The sequence below is a fragment of the Meriones unguiculatus genome, chromosome 19 (genome assembly GCF_030254825.1).
Source record: "Meriones unguiculatus strain TT.TT164.6M chromosome 19, Bangor_MerUng_6.1, whole genome shotgun sequence".
NCBI lineage: Eukaryota > Metazoa > Chordata > Mammalia > Rodentia > Muridae > Meriones > Meriones unguiculatus.
In genome coordinates, this window is record NC_083366.1 from 48,463,639 (window position 1) to 48,487,125 (window position 23,487).

A 23,487-nucleotide genomic window follows, 5' to 3' on the forward strand; every position below is an offset into this window, starting at 1 on the left:
CTTCATACTGTTGCAGAAATGGACATATTGAGAGTTAAAGATGTTTAGGACAAATGAAGCAACATTTTGAAGCATGAAATAGGAGCAATCGCCACAATCTGACTCTACTTGCTTAGAAAAACATTTATCAATAGCATGTAGGTCTACAGCTTCCATAGCTTAGAATTACATATCAATTACACAGGATACACACACACACACACACACACACACACACACACGGTAGCTGATGTTACAGAATACATACATATTCCTACACATACATATACATGGGATACAGATTATGTTGCTAGAGAGATGGCTCAGTGTTTCATACTACTTTATGCCTCCAAGAAGACTAGAATTTGATTCCCAGTACTCACACCAGGCAGCATCAATTGTCTGCTCCAGAGATCTGACCTCTCTATCCCCATGGACACCTGTACTCATGTACACACACACACACACACACACACACACACACACACACACACACACACTCAAAAATAATTTTTTTTAAAAATAGGTGTAGCAGGACTCTGACAAGAACATGGTCATGTTTCTTTAAGAAAGATCCCTGCAAGGCTGAAGATAATATAGTTCAGTGGAACAGTTCATGCTCTGGACTTCATCTCTAGCAAATATGCTTCCAACCCCAAATCTCAAGAAATGTTTGTAGCAGCTTTATTTGTAATAGCCAGAAGCTGGAAATAACCCAGATGCCCCTCATTTGAGCAATGGATACAGAAATTGTGGTACATCTACACAATGGAATATTTCTCAGCGATAAAAAAACAAGAAAATAATGAAATTTGCACGTAAATGGTGGGAACTAGAAAAGATCATCCTAAGTGAGGTATCCCAGAAGCAGAAAGACACACAGGGTATATATTCACTCATAAGTAGATATTAGACATATAATACAGCTAAAATCTGTACACCTAAGAAGAAAAGTTTAATCTCCATTACAATTACCCATTTCACAAAATAAAAACAGGCAAAAAAGAATCTGCGTTTCAGTGTGACACAGCCTCAGAGTCCTGCTTACTTAAGCACTTGTTCTAATTCAGAGAGAAGGACTTCAGTGAGTCTCTCCTATCAACCACTGGAAGAGATGAAACTAGTCACCAAAACCAGCGAGCCAGCCCTCTAAGCTTCTCAGAAAATGTCACCAAAATTTTAATTCCTGTCTATCTATCTGTTTATTTATTTATTCATTTGTTTATTTGTACACAAACCCTTTAACAAAATAAAATGTATATATTCTTTCCTTTGAAATTATTTCGCATATATAATATCTTTGGTTCACTACTGCTTTACATTATATTTGTGTTCCAAGATAAATAAAAATTTGTGTAATTTTCCATGCCTTGTCGCACATTTGGGTAGGACAATGGAAATGACTTTGACCTTGAGTCAGTGAAATATGCTATAAAGACATTGTCAGAAGAAATTGTCTTGGCAAGAAAAAAACTTCATCACACACACATAGACTATGCTATCCTCCTGCCTCAGGCTACTACTTCTGGACATACCATCATACCCAGCTGAACAGTCAGTTTTATACATGTTAATGAAATCGCTGTAGTGTGATTTTATACTAAAATATCAGTCAGAATACTTTTTTAAATTGAAAAAATATATTGAAATCATTGAAAAAAGATAATCAGTGAGAATACTTATTAAATGTTATACTGCCATTATTGTAACTAATAAAATTTGACCAGTTTTTAAAATACAAGCTGCCAGCAGATGGTGTCTGCATGGCTTGGAAGCCCTGCTTACAATTAAGAACTGAGGGCCAGAAAAAGAGCAGAGATGAACTTGGAATGGGCAGACAGCATTGACACATGAGCACAGACGTGGGGCTCCTTGTAGGCTCTGCCTGATCATGTTCCTCATAACATGGAATGTATGCTCTCCCTAATTTGTCTTGGAAAAATGACCTCTGCTCCCATGCTCTGGACAAGGGTCCTGAGTCCTGCTGCTGGGATGAGATTGTGTCTCTCTGGGTTCCCTGTGGACTAACCACATAAAGCACTGGTGGCTGCCAGGGCCCAAGCTGCCCTTTAGTGCCCTTTCCCACTAAGGAACCTTTACCTCTCTTGACTGGGTGAAAACCAGCGGCATTCCAAGGCACAAACATGTATTCACATGCACATGTACACACACACACACACACACACACACACACACATGCAAAGACACACAGATACACACACACACACACACACACACACACACACACACACTTTGGCTTTTGCCAAACTATTTCTAGAGTTTTAGGAAAAATTATATTTCTAGCTAGAATTTCTGTTTGAATATTTGTAAGAGGGATTAGATATTAATAGAGTAAATACAATTAAGTATGTTTGACTCAGATTTCCATTCTAAAAATAACATTTTAGATAGACATTTCAGGACCAGTAAGCTGATTTTTTTTTTTTTAATTCAAATCTCCTGTGGCTCCCCCCTCCCCCCGCCCCATGTGGAAGGAAACAGCTTCTGGTCTGTCTACGTGAGGCCAGGCCAGGACCTTAGGACTTGTATGCTCCTGGCAGGAATGGAGAAGTAGGAGCCTCTTGCTTACATGGGAGCCAGAGCCAAGAGTCTGCTCTTTCTTTCCATCAGACTATCTGGCCCTTTGACCTATCAATTTCTAGGCATTTCCTCTACAGTTCCTACTGTGCCAGACTCCAGTCTGGGAATGGGAGGGAAAGGATATACAATTCCAGATCTATTTGTTATTGCTAAAGAGTTTACCGGCCTTAACAGAGGGAAAGAGCTTTGTTTAAGTTTCCACAGAGCATAATTAATGATTATTGACTGGTAAATGAAGAACAGGTGACACTCTGGATTAGAAGATAAACGATCCTGTGTTCTAGTGTGATAATGGGTTAGAAATTTGCCACGAAGCCTAGGCTGAGGGCATCCCCTCCTAATGCCAGATCATGTCCAGGAAACAAAGGCCCCTGTGTGAGGAGGATACAGCCATCACCTCCGTGTTCAGCTGCACACATTGATCTGCTCCATTTGTTCTCTGATGGATGGCACAACCAAGGCGAGAGTTCACCCATTCTCACCTTCCTGTTCACATGTGGGATCACATGACCCATGACAGGATGGGCCACAGGCTGTGAGCAAATCACCACCTAACTTTGGCTTCTGAAAGTAGAAGCAGTCTGGAGGTTATATGTTTTAGAGGTCAGTGTTCTCCTCTGTCTCTCAAGGAATCAAAGAGGAAAAGCAGGAGTCATCCTGCATTCTTTTGGTGCCCTTTAAGGATGTGACTGACTCAGCCACTTCCTCAGATACTTATTTACTTTCAGTCTTGACCTGATTACTAAGCCCTCCCTCCCCATACTCCTGCTTTTTCATCTATCCCACAGGGAGGAAAGCAAATTACTTAAGGGATGTACCAGAGCAAGATTCTTCCCCATGAAAATGTCCTTCAGTGGCAAGAGAACAATGCAATTTTCAACTCACATCTCAAATTTATTTTTCATTAAAGGCCTGTGAGGTTAAGGGAAATCTGATGCTATACAATTGACATTTGACAGCCAAGTTAAGATGGTATAGATATTATATTCATAATATGCTTTCTTGTAACTATATAGCTAAACTATCTGTCTTAAAAATCTGATTTAGAGGAAAAAAAACTTAACATTTAAAAGTTTCAGACAAAAACAGCCTTTCATAGCCTTCTGTTCAGCTCTTCAAATGATAAGCGTGAATACAAGAGGTTCAGGAGGCCTTGGGGAAAGGCCGGTCTTCCTTGCTCAGTAAGTAACCAGCTCTAGTAGCTGCTCACAGTGGCCCAGTGAAGGAGAACACCCAAAGCACATCACCACAGACGACTGACTACATTGATTCCATGCATGCCTTTTGGGGTATGTGTGTGTTTGTCTTAAAAACCTGGATTCTACAATTGCTTCCACTTTGCCATTAATCTCCAGTTCGGTATCCAGGCCGCAAACACTGATTAACTGAGTTGGCGCCCATGAATAACAGGATTGGTTAATCAAGGTGATGTTTAACTATGTATATTTGACTGCAGCTTTTTTAAGCTTAGCATTTTTTTTTGCTTATGTGCTATTTTTATTTATTATATATGTGTGTGTATGTGTTAGCTGTCATAAAACAATGTTTGTGTACATACATTCACAAAATCTAATGGAGAAAATCTAGGAAATCATTCTAATATATGTCATCTAGGCTGGAGGTATAGCTCAGTGGAAAGCATTTACCCACCATGTACAATACTGTGGATCTGATCTTCAGTAAGAAGAAAAAAAAAATCAAAACACACTAACTAACTTACCAAGCAATAAAACAAAAATCTAAAATACAGTGATTTTTATAATGTAAATTTTCTGGACAGTGGTGGTACACACCTTTAACCCCAGTAATTGGAAGGCAGAGGCAGGTGGATGTCTGACTAGGCCCGGCTGTTCTACAGAGTTTCAGGATAACCAAGGCTATACAGAAAAATCTTGTCTTGAAAAAAAAAAAAAAAAAGAAAGAAAAAGTGAATCTGAACAAATCAAAAGTAAAGTTAGAAATAAAGGATGCCAGATGGAACTCTTCCTATGTATGCTTTATGTTTAGACTTTACTTTTCACAAGTTTTTTTTTTTTTTTTTCAATGAGAGTCTGGTAGTCACAGTTTGGGTTAAGACCTTAGTGGATACAAGGTAGGCCAAGCCATAAGCTATATGTAACGCCAGTAGGCGAGTTTCAGGATTAGCTCAGGAGAATCCCTCTACCACAAGTTATTTGTTTGTTTTTGTATCCAAGATAGGCTTTCATCAAGTTCAGGCTGGCCTCAAATGGAACTCCTGATCCTCCTTTCCTCTACCTCCCAAGAGCTGGAACTGCAGGCATGTGCCATTATGCCTTGCTCTTTGACATGTCTTAGAAACAAAAATCCAATAACCCAATTAAGAAAAATAAAATTATGTAAACAAAATGAAGTAGCATTAAGAAAAAAAAAGGCCTAGCATGATGGTACTCTAAATTTATCCATGGGCAAAACCAGTGGCATGTATACTCCACTGAGTAAAAGTCCTTTAGATATTTTAAAGATACAGTTACTGAACACTAATAGATAAGAAAACTAATAGATAAGAAATTATTAAGATCAACAATTAATAAGTCAGACCTTATGAAATGGAAAAGCTTCTATAAGGCAAGGACAATGTCATTTGGACAAAGCAGCAGCCTACAGAATGTGAAAAGATTTTTACCAATTCCACATCCAATTGAAGACTAATATCCAACACATAAAAAGAACTCAAGAAATTAGATATCAAAAGTCCCCAAATAATCCAATTAAAAAGGGTACATATCTAAATAGAGAACTCTTAATAGAGAAAATTCAAATGGTTGAGAGCACTTTTAAGTAATGTTCAGCATCCTTAGTCATTAGGGAATTGTAAATCAAAACCACTTTGAGATTTCATGTTATAGCTGTTAGAATAGCTAAAATCAACACCACATGCAGGTGAGGATATGGAATAGGAGAACACACATCCATTGCTGGGGGAAGTACAAACTTACACAGCCACCACTATGAAAATCAGTGTGGCAGTTCTTCAGAAATATGGGAACTTATCTCCTTCAAGATCCATCTATACCACTGTGGCAGTTTGAATAAAAATGATTCCATAGGCTCATAGGAACTTGCACTATTAGCAGGTGTAGCCTTGCTGGACTATTCGTGGCATTGTTGGAGGAAGTGTGTCACAGGGTTGGAGGTGGGAGGGTTGTTGGTATAATGTTCTTTTGGAATGTATTCACTTTACCCTTGTTTATTCAAATGTTGATTTTTCTCTGAAACTCTGGTTTCAATCCGGACATTGCACTGTGATATTTATTTTAAGCATCACCTGTCTCAACTTTGTGTAAACATGCCAAAATAAAGCAACTAGCCATAATGTTGAGCAAGGGAAAGGAAGCAGGAAGAGAGGGAGGAGTCAGAGGACAGGAAGGTGGGAGGCAGAGGAGGAGGAGAGAAGGGCAGACAAGAGCTGCAAGAACAGAGGCAGGAGCAGAGATGTTGGAATGATGTGGCGGGATGGACTGGACCTAATATATCACTACCAGCTTGCTTTGTTAAATCTTTTTATTGAAACATAGCACTGAGTGGACATGTTCCAGTGTGTGACACCACAGCTAGGAATATATGGTCAGTATAAATTGGACTTAGTGGGTCATTAAAAAAAAAAAAAAGGACACAAAGCATGGTTAGTATAAAATGCATTGTATGAAAATTTCAAAGAATTAATAAATACATTAATTATAATACTTTGTACATATCTAGAAAAACATTGTGAGAACTAATGTTATGTTTTAAGTTTAAATTACTTAAGAGATCTGTAAAACAAAAATGCCTCCAACCTGTAAGACTCACTTGGCCAAGGACAGATAACTTCTTGGAATACTAGGGTCTGTTGTTCATGTAACGTAACAAGCCATATGTTTTCACTTCTGTAAGCAAGCTTGGTTGCTCCAGCTGCACAGGATTTGCTTAGTGGAGGTACACAGGCAGGAACTATGTTAGGATGTATGCTTGCCTCTGACTGGACAAAGACTGAAAAGACATAGCCTTGTAGGTCTTGCCTTTATAAGTTCCTGAGTAATGTAATTCAGAGCCATATTCTGGTAATCCAAGGTATAAACTTGGCAAGTGCCCATTGTCCTGGCCAGTATTTAATAAAGTTTGCTTCCAATTTGGCTCAAAGATTGTGGTAGTGGTCTTATTCTTACCCAGCGTAATTAACAATTTCTTTAAAATACTTTTGGTTTACTACTAGTGGACAAGCCTTAAATATAAGCAGAACTGAGATACTACTTAACACGCGTAGTTTAAGAATCTGTGAGTAAGCCGAGCCTGGTGTTGCAAGCCTGTGGTCCCTGCAGTCAGGGAGGCAGAGGCAGGCAGATCTCTGTGAGTTCAAGACCAGGCTGGTCTACAAAGTGAGTCCAGAACAGCCAAGGCTACACACAGAGAAACCCTGTCTTGAAAGAGAGAGAGAAAGAGAGAGACAGACAGAGAGAGGAGAGAAAGGAGAGTGAGAGAGAATCTATGAGTAATTAAAAATTTTCAGGTTTCAAAAAGGACTCTGAGTGAAAATTAAACAATGAAAATAAATGTTAAACTGATCAATTGTGGCTGGATTAAAGCATTCCAATACATAGTGACCAGTTTTTTGTTTCCCAGAACTTCTGGAGGGCTCAGAGAACATAGCTCATCTTGATTCCTCGTGATACTGGCTATGTGTATTGGGTTATGTGGAATGGTGATGACTTCCCTCCCAGCCCTGGGTGCTTACTGTGACCTACATTTGGGACTCCTCATGGTCATTCTTCACTGACATGGTCTCCCATCATTTACCAGCCTAGCCCAAACTTCCTTATATGGTAGCTGCTCCCAGGAAGGTGAACAAGACCTATAAAGGGCTTGTCCTAGAAGCTGCTGTCACTTTCTGGGCAAGGTTTGGTTACAGTCAGTCCACTATCAAACATAGGGGGAAATAGAGTTTCTCTTCCTAAGGATAGAAAGTCATCCTGTAAAAAGAGGAGCAGGATGGGTAGGGTTACCACATCTATTTCTAGAAGAACCTACAACAAATGGATATTGTTTGAGGGCTGTAATGCTGGATGACTGTATAGGTATTACAGCAAAATCCTACAGCTATGTGCATTTGAAACAGGGTCTTAGGATGGCCTGAAACTTTCCATGTAGCTCAGGCTGTCCTGGTACTGGAAAGAGTCCTGCCCTGCTCCTTTATGACATCACAGGCATGCATTGTCACTCCTGCCTCTATACTTTCAATTTCTATGCAAAGTTCCACATATCTTCTTAAACTGTCCAATCACCAGTTTATATGATGGAAAAATAATTCAGACTGGCACCTGGGATGTAGAAGCTCACTTTTAGGTCACTAGTATAATTTGACAAATGTTCTAAATTCATTACTGTCACATGCTTCCCAGAAGTAGTTGTTTCCTGGAGCACACCCTGCCACCTACCTCAGCAGGTGTTTCCAATTATCTGCTCCCACTCAAATACTCAGGTAAGCCGTTCTAGAATTAGAGTCTGGCTCTAATTGCTAGGACAATATAGAAGACCTAGGAATGGTGGAAGAAGTTTCTTTACACTTATGAGCACCTGACTGGCTACCTCCCTGCTCTTGGCTCCTGGCTGTGCTATGTAAATCTCTTCTAATTCATTTGACTTTCAAAAACCATACTCATCAAGCCCGTCCAAACCATCTAGAGTCTGATCTTGAGACTATAACTTCCGGGTTGATTCTATAATCCTTTCAATAGCTGCTGGTGTTGCCACAGGCCTCTCCTTTCCAGTAAATAAAAATTACTCTTCCATGCTTTTATATACATGGCAGGATCAGCCTAAACATAAAGGCTTTTAATTTTTCTATCTGCTACATTACAAAAGCAAGAGAAGTAGCTAGTCTTAATGTTTTATTTAATTCAATATAGTTAGTATTTTATTCTGATATAAACACTATCCAGGTATTTCACATACCTTCTTTTATTTTCTAAATCTTGCACTTATACAAGACCTCAGTGGCTATATGAGGGCATGCCATGCTGGGCAGCACAAGGCAAAAAGCAGGCTTTAAATTAAGGAAAGAGAGTTAGCCTTCTATATGAGACACTTCCCTAAACCTGCCAGAGAGATCACACATCTCGAGAAATAACCCTACCTCTCCTCCATCTACATTCAGTGTATGGACTACCTGACTTCTGCATCCATTTCACCGGTCATGTCAACCTAGGAAAGCAAATAAGCTTGAAAAATAGTATATCTGTGTTTTCCTTTATTGGCAGTGACATCTGAATGCCTGCCTCAATTATCTACAAAGAGGCAAGGATAACATATATCCTATTTCCTGCCAGAATACCTGTGATAAACATCAAAAGAACATTTATGGTTTTGGTGAAATGTGATAAAGATGGCAGGAATTCTCAAATATTGGCATATATCAAAATGATCTGGAAGACCAAAAAGAATTGCTGGCTCTCCTTACCCTAGGAGAGTCTAACTGAAAGGCCTGGGTGGCTCCAGAGAGCATGCATATGCAACAAATTCATAGGGAAGCTTCAGTGCTGATTGTATACCCAGAGCTCTACTGGGGCATGTCTGTTACCAGACCACCTGGGATTCAATTCCAGTGTGCTGCTTACAGGTAACTGTGGAGAGGCTAATCGACAATCAGTTAAAGACTATCTTATCTTATGGGGTTTTTACAAGAATAAATTAGCTAACATCTAAAGTGTCTGTCTGCAAGTGTGCCCAGGACACAGGAAGTGTTCAAAAACAATTATTTATTATCAAGAGAAGGATGATGACAATAATTATGTAGCTTGGGAGAATGACTGGTCCATTGCCATGACAAAACTCTTGTTCCTATAAATGGCAAAGGGGAGGATGGCCTACTGGGTGGGGTGAGTTAAAGCCCAAGTCAGTTAGTCAGAGCCACAGAATTTTATAGCTGGAAGGGGCCTCAGAGATGTTCTCATTCACTTCAACTCATTCTAAAGATGAAGCAACTGAAACCAGAGAGATTAAGTGGCACGCCTACAGTCACACACCCACTTCCGTACAGAGCTGGGGCTGGAGCTCCAGTTCTCCTCAAGGGCTTTCTGCTGTACTGCTCTAAAGCACTTCCTAGAGAAAATATCATAAGGGCAGGCAAGGAACTGGTGTAGGCTCACCCAGACTGCAGACTAGTCAGTTGAGACATTTATGGACTGCTTGCTACATGCTTGGCTCTGGAGATGTCCCAGGAAGGGGACAGAGTAGTGCTGTACCTGGGTTGGGGACTTTCGGTACTTACACAGAAAAGACATAAACTGGTGGTGTTGGAGAGACAGCAGTCCTGGCTCCTTTCTAAAGTTCCTCCTGTAAGTAAGACAGGCTCCACCTACCACTCCAGCTGAAGGTGAATCAAAGGCAGCTGTCACTGAACCAGGTGGCCTGTCACCTTCCTGACCAATCAACCTCTTGGCAAGTTTGGATCAATCATAGTTTCAATGACATAGATACTGAGCCAATCCAACAGGACAGTGCCCACTGAGGTTGCTGAAGTCTGGTCCCTACTGATGCAGAGGGAAGGCTTGCCCAGAGGAAGTAAGCCCAACACAAAGAAGGAAACTTATAGGACTAGAGGAGTTAGACTGGAAAATGAGAGAAGAGGACAGAGCCATTGAGCAAAGTAGGTCTTACTTTCTGTGCCTGAGAAGTATCCCAGGGCTCCTATGACAAATCTTTCTGCTTTACTGAGTTGGTTTCTGTTCTGTGTGCCAACGAACTGGAATGAAGAGAGCTAGAAGCCAAGAATGAGTTAGAGACATGCAAGTCTAGGGATAAGTCATATATCTGCTCTGAGGGGTGAATGGAGGATTCGCTGGGGAAGTACCACGTGCCTGGTGGCAACTCAAGTATACCCTGCCATTGGAGGAGGTGCCAGCATGAAAGCAGGAGTGTTGCTCATCAGTGTGTTACTGTCTGTGACTATCCTTCAGCCCCTGTGTAACAATACTAGCAACAGTGAGCAAGACTGACCACCATTTTAGAAATTGGCAACCTCGTATCCCATTTGACTTATTCACTGAAACTCTTCAAGTATGTAGCCCTAGAGAGTCCAATTAAAAAAGTCACAGTGTCCAGTTGAAAGTTACTCATCTATCAGACTTTTAAAAATACACTTGTATGGAATAGCTATGAACATTTTCCCTTTAATTTTATTTGCTAAACTTGAAAATGCCCACTATAATCAGTAGCTGAGCTCTGTAAACGTGGGTGGTCAAACTGCTCTACCTGCCTTGGTTTAGCTTGTGCTCTTCATGTGTCTGTTATAAAGATTCTTAGATGCTGGCTTTGTAATGTTCTTGATCAATGGAGATTAAAAGGAAAGATATCCATATTTAAGAAAATATTTACTGTAACAGTTATGTGTGAGTCCAGTGACACAGAAGAAATCATGTCATTCAGCACACACACACACACACACACACACACACACACACACACACACACACGCATACAGTCCTTTCCTCAATAAGAGCAAATTCATACTAAACAAATTAAAACTAAGAACAAAAGAATCCATTTTGTCCTCTAATATTTAAAATACAAATACATAGAGGATCAGGGGATACTTTAAAGAATTTAAAGCATATAACTACACAAAATTTTTAAGGAATCTTTAGAGAAATCCAGAACTTACTAGACCCTGGGAAATTACTATGTGGTTTTTGGTGACTAACATTTCAATAGTGTGACCAGTATCAATGATTGTTCAATATTGTTAACATATATATATATCACAATAAGTAATATAACCTAGGCAAATGTAAAAGACTGTGAGCTAAGTGGACTCTTTTCTGTTAATATAACAAATTTTTAACATTCATTTCATGTGACTGAACAAACAATATTATTATTGTTTTCTTGAACACTTTCTTAGTGTTATTTTTTTTTGCTTACGTCAATGAGTGTCAAAATATTGTTCTTTCAATATATGAAAGTATCTGCATACAGCTTTACTGATCATCAGATGTTGGCTGGAGGCAGAATAAAACAGATACACTCCAGTTGGAAAATCTCACTAGTTATGAAAAGTAAGACTCTAACACATTTAGTTTTCCTGACAAGTATACAATGATTTGTTTGCCCAACAACTGGTGATACTAAAAATGATGCTGTGTTGGGGGTTGGGAGACACAGAAAACTAAAAAAGACAAATCTAGAATCTTTACTTTTCAAAAAATAAAACAGAAAGCCAGTAAGAAAAACGTAAAAACTCCAAAATGAAGCTCTGATATCTTGACATAACTCAAAGGCAATGCAATGCAAATAGAAAGGCCAAGAAATTCTGTGTTTGGGCAGCAGCACAGATGCACTGGTAGTTTCTATCAAGATTTTTAGCTTTTCTCTATTGTCACATACTCACTGCTTGCCATTTTTATTTATCTCAATTATCAAGGGTGAAATGTCCACAATCAGGTATTGAAAGTACTATTCATTTTTTTTTCTCTTTCCTAATACTAATATCTTGTCATTTGGTGCTGAATGAAGAGACGAAATGCCTGTTCTTTCACAGAAGGCTCCTCTGGCTGATGTGTTACTCACGATGAAACTGAGGGCTGTACCCAGGCTGTGGTTGGGACAGCGCAGCTCAGAGCTGGCTGCCAGGCAGGCTAGTGAAGGCCACGCTCACATAGCGAGCAGCCAGACCAGCCTTTCAAGTCAAGTGTTGGCTTGTAGAGACATCAGTTAATCAGCTATGAAATCACCACCACAATGTACTTATTGATCACACAGGGCTAATGACGCAACTCTTGGCCTGGAGAGGATGTGTGCTTCATTCTCTCAGCCTCCAACCTTTAGAGAAAGAGCACTTTGAGTAGTGTTTATGAAAGGCAGATACTAACTGTGACTTGAACCTTCCTGGGGAGCTGGGCAATGTGAGGTCCTCCAGTGGCATGTTCTGTGCCCAGCACATTCGCACTCACTGCTCTCAAAGAACTAGATGGTATTTTCACTGCATTGTGCTTTGGAGGAAAGTTTTCAGAACGCCTCAAGCTGTCACGATTCAAACTAAATTCCAGTTCTATTTCTCTAGATTATAGATTTTACATTTGCTTTGAGATCCTCAGGAGTGCTGCTCATTTTATTAAAGTATGGCATCAAAGAGAATCTATTCTATTCTAGAAATTGAAAAACCAGGATTTTAAAGAGCAGACAATTTTGAAGTAGTAGTTTACATGCCTCCAGACCTTGACACACTCCTTCCAGTGAAGCAGGAGATGTGCATTGTAATCCCGCTGTACACCCTACTGCTTCTATAAATTTCATTCTGAGAGGAAAAACCAAGGTAGGGGAGGATGATGAGGGACTGCCAGACCTGCTCTGAGATACTATGAGGTAGGCTATGGGACACTCAGAACATAAACCAAGTTGTCTCTATCCAACTGACTGGCTCCAATGTTCTGTCCCCTAGACTGTATCCTCCGAGGTGCAATAACAAAGAACAAATTTGGTTTTGAGTAGAATAAGAAGATGGAGTATAGGCTGAAGAGTCAGCGAAAAAAGTCTTAAAGATAAACTTCTAGTAACTCAATTCTTCAAAGATACAGAAATAAAGCCCCAGAGACTCCCTGAGAGAGCTTATCTGCCTCCTAAGAAGCAAGCCCCTTCAGGGTACTCTCCTTGCTATCAGGCTGCATTGCACAGATATTAGAGAATGAGTCAGTGTGAGAACAAACAAACTTGATTAAGTGACAGTACAATGATTGCTCCTTCCTTTCTCTTTTCTTTCACACAGATTGCTTTGTATGTAATGGACTCAGGAAAAACAGGAATTAGAAAAAAGAAGTAGGGAAAAGCCCAAGTATTGTATTCTGATCAGTACAATGGACTGCGTGTTTGCTTTGGGGCAAGCAATAAGGACAACAGGACATCCCAGTTGGCATCATACCGACTCCAATATATGTAAAAGCAACGGAAACCAGATTTTGTCTGCAGGACACATTGCTGTCTCGCACTTAGGGTTAGATTGGAACTTTGCTAGAGACACCATGGAAAGTGGCAGGGACTAACTATTTGCTCTTAAATATGAACAATGCCCTTTACTATAGGCCACAGAGAGATACATGCCAGGAGGAGACAGTGCCACCTGCTGGTACTCCCCCTGCAACCCTCATTTAATTGGAGGTTCTCTAGGAGGACCCTGGGTTAAGATGATCAATCCTCATTCAGAAAGGTAAACGGGATGTTCATTGGAAGAGGGAGAAAACAGGGAACAGGACAGGAGCCTATCACAGAGGGCTATGCTGAAAGATTAACCAGCAGGGTATCAAAGCAGATACTGAGACTCACAGCCAAACTTTGGGCAGACTACAGGGAATCTTAGGAAAGAAGGGGGAGATGAATGACCTGGAGGGGACAGGAATGCCACAAGAAGAGTAACAAAGCCAAAAAATTTGGGCCCAGGGGTCTTTTCTGAGACTGATACTCTAACCAAGGGCCCTGCATGGAGATAACCTAGAATCCCTGCACAGATGTAGCCCATGGCAGTTCAGTGTCCAAGTGGGTACCCTAGTAAGGGGAACAGGAGCTGTCTCTGACATAAACTCAGTTACTGGCTCTTTGATCACCTCCCCCTGAGAGGGGAGGAGCCTTAACAGGACACAGAGGAAGACAATGCAGTCAGTTCTGATGAGACCTGATAGGCTAGGGTCAGATGGAAGGGGAGGAGGACTGCCCCTATCAGTGGACTGGGGGAGAGGCAAGGGAAGAGAAGAGGAAGAGGAGGTGGGATTGGGAGGGGTTGAGGGAGGGGGCTACAGCTGGGATACAAAATGAATAAACTGTAATTAATAAAAATTTTTTTAAAAAGGAGAGTCACTCTGCTCTAGACTGTTGTCTTCTACTTCTTGGAGTATAACCACTAGGGCTGGAGTTTAAGAGTTAAGAAAATGTATTTGTTTGTTTGAAATAATGCTGTTCTCAGTAATAAAAGCAATGTGGGCAGCTTAGAAATCTTTTCTGCAACCTCACATGCCCTTTTTTACATGATAGAAGGTACTCTTTACATCTGTGAAAAGACTTGTGAGAGGAAATGTAAAAACATGATCTCAAAACAAAACAGCGTCCCTTAAAGGAGGAATGGATACAGAAATTGTGGCACATTTACACAATGGAGTACTACTCAGCAATTAAAAACAAGGAAATCATGAAATTTGCAGGCAAATGGTGGGAACTAGAAAAGTTCATCCTGAGTGAGGTATCCCAGAGACAGAAAGACACACACAGTATATACTCACTTATAAGTGGATACTAGACATATAATATAGGATAAACCTATAAAAATCTGTACATCTAAAGAAGGCGAGCTAGAAGGAGCACCCTGGGTAAGATGATCAATCCTCATTCAGAAAGGCAAACAGAGACGGACATTGGAAGACTGAGAAAACAGGAAACAGGACAGAAGCCTACCATGGAGGGGCTCTGAAAGACTCTACCCAGCATTATATCTAAGCAAGTACTGAGACTCATAAACAAATTTTAGGCAGAGTGCAGGGGATCTTAGGAAAGAAGGGGGTGATAGTAAGACCTGGAGAGGACAGGAGCTCCACAAGGAGAGCAACAAAACCAAAATATCTGGGCCCAGGGGTCTTTTCTGAGACTGATACTCCAACCAAGGACTATTCATGGATATAACCTTAGAACCCCTGCTCAGATGTAGCCCATGGCAGCTCAGTATCCAAGAGGGTAGCCTAGTAAGGGGAACAGGGACTGTCTCTGACATGAACTCAGTGGCTGGCTCTTTGACAGCCTCCCCCTCAGTGGGGTACAGCCTTACCAGGCCATAGAGGAAAACAATGCATCTAGTTCTGATTAGACTGGATAAGCTAGTGTCAGATGGAAGGGGAGGAGGACCTCCCTTTTCTGTGGACTTGGAGAGGGGCATGAGAAGAGATGAGAGAGGGACGGTGGGATTGGGAGAGCATGAGGGAGGGGGCTATAGCTGGGATACAAAGTGAATAAATATAATAAATATACAAAATAAAAATTTAATTAAAAAAAAGACAATACAGTCAGTCTGGGGAAATGGCTTATTTGATAAAGTATTTGCCATAGAAGCATGAGGACCTGAATTCTTTTTCTAGTACGAACATGAAAAGGCAGGAATGGTGGCATGTGCTTTAATGGAAATGCTGGGGGTGCAAGCAGACACTGGACAATCCCCAAGGTTCACTGTAGCTAACCTAGCAGATCAGTGAGGTCTAGGTTCAGGGAGAGACTCTGCCTCAGAAAGAGAGGGAGATGGTCCCTGAGCAAAGATACCCAATGTTGACCTCTGGTCTCCACACACATGTGCTTCTACTGTGTGCATGTGTACTCAATAACACCTAGGAGCGGAAAAACCCAAAACATGTACAGGAGGTGTGAGCTGACTGAGATGGCTACAGAGGTAAGAAGTGAGGCAGGAGAGTGTGTCCATCCATCCAAATGTAGTATTGTAGGGAAATGGATGGACATGGAAGGACAGTCTTCCCACTATGTTGTGGAAAGAACTCAGCTAGGTTTGTGGCTGGGTAGGCTTGATGCTTTAGACTAGTTCCTTTACTTATTTCCTCTCTGATTTTCTTACAAAGGCAGGAGAGTTTTAGATATCCCTTCCAATAATATATGGAGAATAGTTTGTGATCTACCAAATATTATTGTTATTATAAACGATAATATTATTGGAGAGAATTCCTGGGTTACTATCTGAGAGATCAATGTTCCATAATGACACTCAAGATATGATGTGATAATTCCCTGGGATGTTATCATACCAAACATAGAAACACAGTAATTTTCAGAGTACTAATTCTTTTAAAATACATTTTAGAACAGGATCTGGGCCTTCAACATTTCATCCTTAGGAATTTGACTCCCTGTCTAAAATATATAGGGTAGGGTTACAATTTGAAAAAAGCACAAACCGCTGGCTATATATACATGTATATATGTATGCATATATATATATACATATATATATATTCATGTGTGTCAAAAATAAATTTGTATTATACAGGAAGACATTTCCACAGGGTGGGGGTGGAGGTGGCCTTGTTTTCTCAATGGTGAAATGTGTTACTTGTTGATAAATGGCATGCCTTTGTTAAAAAGCATTCTAAATAGTAATCTAAACTTTAACAAAAATATATTTCACCTTACCTTCTCAGTGAGGAAGACCTGCAGGTAGCATCTAAACAAAAGGGTAAGCAAAAGATTTAAACAAATCAAATCCCTTAAAAGGTAGACACCAAATTAAAACCAAACCAAAATAAAACAAACAAACAAAACCTTTTAAAAACTGATCACAAGCTGCAGATTGTGCTGTTTGGAACCAGATTGCAATGTAAGCATACCAGAACCCTAATGCCATCCTTTATTCAACATCATTTTCCTAATTATCTTGGCCTAAGTGTTTCCAAGCTTTACTGTTTATTTTGGCAGAAGGCCTCTTAGCTCTTCTATTCTCTTCCTAGAGCTGGGATGGTGTTAACAAGGTTGGGTAGGAATACAAGCCATTACTGAAACATTGAGGGCTGTGGTCTGAAATCCTTTCAAATAGGTAAGAGAGCAGCTGGGCAGCCTGAGCTCAGGAGAGAGCTAAGCCTCCTAAGTGTTCTTTTGCCACAACTCTGCTAAGGATAATTAGGAGACTTTCCCCAATACTTTTGTTAAAAACTAAACAAAACAAACAAACAAACAAACCCAAAAAACAAAATAAAACAAGAAACCAGACACACACATGAGGTTCACTTTGTTGTTTAAATTTACAGATGGAGAAACTGAGACATGCTTAGAAGTCTGACCTGCAATAGGATACATGGCGACTGAGCAGGAACACAAGGCGAATTTCCTGCTCCCTCAGCCAGATTTCCACCCCTTCTACCCATCGAAATGAAACAGCAGAAGCTTAGTTTTTGATAAGCAGCTCCATGAAAACACATTCTGTGCCAGATTCTTTCTGGTGCCCAAAGACACTCCCTGATGGGGCTGCGGGCTCACTGAGCCCTTTAACTCCTTCACATCCTGGGGACAGGGCCTGGAGATAGAGAGGCCTTGGGAAGGCTTCTCCAAGATTCCATCCAGAGCCCTTCTTTCTTCCTGCCCCATACCTCTATTTCTAACGTCAAAGGCTGAGGTGTGGAAGCCTTTTGACTGACTTCTTTGAAATATACCTGGTCTGATGATCTTCTTGACTTCACCCAGAGCTGCATACTTCCTCTTTCACTGTGGTTAGCTGGCTCTGCTCTTTGAAAGCTACATGAAATGGGAGGTGAGTGTCTGAAGCAGAGAATGATTTTGTCTTAACAAACAAATCAGGATGCTTGATTTTGTGATGGTGATGATTATTGTGATGGTTCTCTCAGTCTCTCCCTCTACTCCCTTTCTCTCTCTTTGGACAGAGAAAGTTAAAGTTATAAACTTACGCTAATGGGCATGATATCACTGGAGAACCTTTGAGAGCTGGTGGGTTTGTTTGGGCTTTAGCAGTAAGGAAAGTAGGCTTCCAAGCGGTGTTCTTCCCACCTGGGAACGTCCTCAGTGTCAGAATCCACACCTTCTGACTTGGGAGCCAAGTCTCTAGGGTCAAATAGTGAAGAAAGGATACCTTCAAAGTCACAAGGGAAGCCAAGGAAGGAATGAGGCGGTATATTTACGTCTCAGCCTCTACTTTCTCCTGAACAAATTGCCTTGCTTTGAAAAGTGGCTTCTCAATTTTGTACAGAACTAGACAGAGGATCTGAGATGGTCCAGCTACTGTCCACAAGTTCCCTTCCTGAGCAGCTTGAATTTCCAGAAGACTGTTCCCACAAAGGAGCTGAATCAGCCTCACCAGAACTTATGGTTACATGTGGGCTGCCATCTACCTTGCTAAAAAAACAAAACAAAAACAAAAAAACCAGGGTTACATTAAAAACAAAATTTTAAACTGTAACAACTGTCTGATGCCCTGACTACACTAAAAGGTAAAAGCTGGGGCATTTCAGCAATCTGGCCTTAAAGGAATTCCCTAAGAAGTTATTTCCTCTAAGTAATCTAAATCAAATGTAAAGTTGAGCAGGGAGCCCCACACCATCTTCTCATACACTGTCAGTGCACTGAACACTGGATTTTCTCTAGTTTAGCAGAGAATAACATTAACAGTTTACAAAATGTGGCTTTTTAGGTGTATTTACAGTATGACTCCATATTTAATGATACTCATTTTCTAAAATTCTTTACATAGGAAACATAAACCATGAAAGGCAATATGATTTTAGAACTAGAAACATATCCTAGACCCCTCTTTTATTTTGCTAGATGCAGAGAAAATCTTCTCTGCCACATACATACTTATGAAGCAATTGCTCATAGATGTCTTATGTACTACAAACAATACTGTGAAGGTCTAGTCCTGAAGAATATTTGAAAAGCCTAAATACTAGTTCATCTAGAGTCAATTCAGAATGTTTCAAAGAACCAGAGACAGCCAGGATTAAGAGCACTCTGCCCATCCTTTCGAATGTACTTCAGATAACAGCAAGAGACAAAGACAGAATGTGCCTCAGCTGGACCTCCCTTGAATTCTTCTCTGAGCTGCCACTTCTCCCCAGTCCCCAGGATGACCTCTGAGTCAAGCCAGATGGGACTGAGAGAGACGTCAAGTAAGTGCTGAAAAGGTGACTTGAGGCTCTGGCAGCTGAGTCTGGAGCTAGTTTCTTTGCAAACTCTCTGGGGGTTGCTGCTTTCCAATTTCTTAGGAATGTTTAATTCTCCTCATCCCTTCACTGCATCTCCTCTGGAGAGGTCAGGGAAGCCTGTGACATCCCCGGAGGGCACTGCCTAACTAAATTAGCATGAGATAACTTTGGACTCTCTCCCAAACATAAAAATACAAGGGAGGGAATTTCATTAAAAGCAGAAGACTAGGTGATCCAAGTTAATCCCAACTTTAAGCTGCTGTAGCAATGCTGGTTGTTTATATTTGACTTTCCTGTGACAGTTCATTGATTGCAGTGCCATCCATGTGATACATGCTTTGACCACTGGTGGTCAAACCACCAGTGTAATAGAGGTATAAAGTGAATATACTGGTGTTAAAATATGTATATGGCTTATTTACATGTTTCTTCATGAGGCAGAATATCCAAAGTCAAAAAATAAACATTTCAGTATTTTGTTTTTAATTATCTTTAAACTCACAAAAACAGGAAACTTTCATAGGTAATATGAGTCATTAACTATATGTATGTGTGTAAACATTGAAATATCTAAGGCTTATTTAGTAAGGCATAAAATGTTAAATCTAGAAATTTTGAAAGAAACATTGCAAAATTTAAAATGACAATACAATGAGATATGTATAAAGCTAGTGACTTGATCATTTGTGTCTTAATTTTTTAAAATTATATTTAATTTTTTTGGAGATAGCTATAATATTATTTATCCTTCCTTTTTCTGCTTCCAGAACCTCCCATATATTCTTCTTTATTCTCTAATTCATGGCTTCTTTTTTTAAAATTGTTGTTTTATGTGTGTGTGTGTATAGTCCTAAATATATAAATACAAGCTGCCCATAAAATGTTAGTTGTATATGTATGCTTTTAGGGCTGATCATTTAATATTGGACAAACAGTTGGTACAATCTTACTCCAGTGAAGACTATTTCTCCTGTCCTCAGCATTCCTTAGCTGTCTGTAGTTCTTTGTCTAGGGCTGAGGCCTCAAGAGTTTTTCCCTCTTAGCATTTGTTATGTCTACTGGTACCATTCTTGTTCAGGTCTTTCTTGTTAGGCAGCCATGTTGGTTTGGTTTCAGGGGTGTAGCTACTGACATTTCTAGGAGACAAAAATCTCACAGCAAACTATTATTCCTCTGGTTCGGTAATCTTTCCACCCTTCTTCTGAAATGATCCCTGAACCTCAGGTTCAGGAGTTGTGCTGTAGATGTATCTGTGCATTCTAAAAATTTTAATTTTGGAAGTGGCAGTTGCCCACAGATTGGGAGACAAAATGTTGGAGAATACAAATTTGTGTACCTATCTTGGATTTTTATCTACTAAAAAATGATCTATTATTACTACTGTCTCACTGTATGGTTTGCTTTGCTTTTCAATAGGCTAACCACCCTCCAAAGAATAGTCATGGGTCACAGTCATGGGTGTATGGGCACCCAAACTAGAAACAGTAGACTATAGGTAAAAAAGAGGACAGTAAATTGGGAGGTGATGCATGTTGATGTGGGAGGAGTAGGGAGTGAATAAATTGTATGCATGTATCAAATTTTAAAAAACTAATAAAAACATTACCTAAAAAACTGTGAAGAACACAGCAGTTTTTTTTTTTTCTTTTTAATTGGCTGAAAAAAATCTGACCGTGTCATTCAAAAACATCTTTTGTAATTTGTGAAAATTGAATTTATAATTATTATTTACCTACTGACAATTTATAGACTAAAAGAGATATGCTTGGGTTTTTCAGTTTTGTGTAGTTTTGACAGTGTCCATTTAAAAACAATGTATTTGTATGTGTGTGTTTGTAAGTGAGCACGTGCATATGGGTATAGGTTACCATGTAGGCCAGAAAAGAGCACCGGATCCAATGGAATTGGAGTTACAAGTGGTCATGAGCCACTTGACATCTGATCCCTGGTGTTCTGCAATAGCAGCAGGCACTCTTTACTGCCGACTCATCTCTCTAGCCCCAGCATTTTTCATTTTGGATTCCTTTCACTATTATTTGACTATTATAAGAGATAACATGCAGTATGTATAGGTTGAGGGAAGTGGCTTACTTTGATTGTTTCGTATTCCGTAGGCAGCAAGTGTGCAATAAAAACTGTTTGCTACTTTAAGTTATATTATATTTTAAGTTAGCTACCTACTGGTATAATTAGTTCCTAGAAAAGCCCTCTATTTTGACTTGGTGAATTTGTGTAACATGCTAACATTTCATGATGACTAACACACAGCAACACACACTATATACTGACAGCAGGAAGGTGAAAATAAAGAGGAAACAGACCATTCTTCCACAACCCTGAATATAGTAGAGCTATACAATCTAAGCTATGAGTAAATAAAATTAAATTGTCTGAATGTCAAATGTCAAAAAGTGAGTTAAGAAAAATCCCTCAAATCAGGAGAGAAAGGGGGTACTTGAGCTCATGGTGACTTACTTCTCATTGAAAGTACAAATTAAATACACATTGCAGAAATAAAAACAACCCAGGAAATGCAAGGATGGGGCTGACTGTTATTCCTGCTCCCTCCATCATGGGTATTTTGAATATGGCTAGTGAAATCCTTGGTTATAGAACTGTGCCATTAATTATTTAATTACCCAACAGGACAACTGAAGCAGAAGCTTCAGCCTCATTTGTTTTAGTGTCTAACAAACCAAAATCCATTAATTCAGATAATAGTCAACTTAAATCTATATTCCTGATAATTTCTTTCTTTCTTTTTTTTTTTTTTTTTTTGTTAAGAATACTAAATAGAATCTTCCGGCATTTCATAGTTATCTCCATAATTTTTCAAAGAGGTTATTAACTTTACTTATGCCATGGATCCCTTTGAGAATAGGAGAAAGTGAAAATTCCCCCTTTCATGAAAACCACATAAATATGTAAACGCACACATGGGTATGTTCCTGTGTAAGATTTCGTGGAATCGACTGATCTCTTTAGACACTGTGTTGTAAATTTTTGAATTATAGAAATGAAACCACAATTTCCACTGGACTTTGCTGAAGACCAACTTTAAGGTACTAAAAGCTATGAAGGTTCAATGAAATATAAGAATGGAGACTTGACTACAAGACAAATACAGGCTAAAACCAGAGATGCTGTCCACAGGACTGCCCAAAGTGGTTGTGGGATGGCAGCTTCCTGCTCACAGATCTGGAGGCTGTGACATGACCTCCAGAACAGGGAAGAGACAGTGTGTGGGACAGTACTTGCTTTGTCAGGGGAAGGCGCTGTGTAAATGTTAGTTGTTGGTTTTATGAAGTCAAACTTGCCTTCCTGTTTTGGGAGCCAACTATTGACTAGTAAAAAAATTTTTTTTTCTACAAGAAATTTGAAAGTAAGATGTCAGATAATTGGAATCATTCAATGTGTCTTCTTGATGACCACAAAAGATCATTTACTCAGACTAAGCAAAAGCCACCAGTCAACTGTTTTGATAATGTTTCTCAAAAACTACGATCTGGTGAGAAATGGAATTGCCTGCCACAGTGCTAACGGGATAGGTCTTCCTGAGTTCTCAGCCTGGCGCTCAGCCTGAGATTTGATAGAAAGGTTAATATGAGCTTTTCTCCTCATTTTCAGACAATTCAAGGCATGTTCAATCTGCAAAAAATAAGTTACTCCCATATCCTTTATTAGTTTGCATATTATATAAAAAATAAGTAAAAGTGATATGCTTATAAGACAAAGCCACTTTTAAAACACAATTATTTAATATAGGATAATCATACTAAATTCTGTACATCTAATGAAACTAAGCAAGAAGAAGGACCCTGGGTAAGACGTTCAATCCTCATTTAGAAAGGCAAACAGGATAGACATCAGAAGAGGGAGAAAACAGGAAACACGACAGAAGCCTACCACAGGGGGCCCCTGAAAGACTCTACCCAGCAGGGTATTGAAGCAGATGCTGAGACTCATGGCCAAACTTTGGGCAGAGTCCAGGTAATCTTATGAAAGAAGAGGCAGATTGAAAGACCTGGAGAGGACAGGAGCTCTACAAGGAGAGCAACAGAACCAAAAAAATCTGGGCCCAGGGGTCTTTTCTAAGACTGATACTCCAACCAAGGACCATGAATGGAGATAACCTAGAACCCCTGCACAGATGTAGCCCATGGCAGCTCAGTGTCCAAGTGGGTTCCCTAGTAAGGGGAACAGGGACTGTGTCTGACATGAACTCTGA

The 23,487-nt window shown here is 39.9% G+C and overlaps 1 protein-coding gene across 1 annotated transcript in view; it reads right to left on the reverse strand.

The window, feature by feature from the left end:
* Positions 1-23,487, reverse strand: part of Gmds (GDP-mannose 4,6-dehydratase) — a 505,965-nt gene that overhangs the window by 109,148 nt on the left and 373,330 nt on the right. The window lies entirely within an intron of this gene.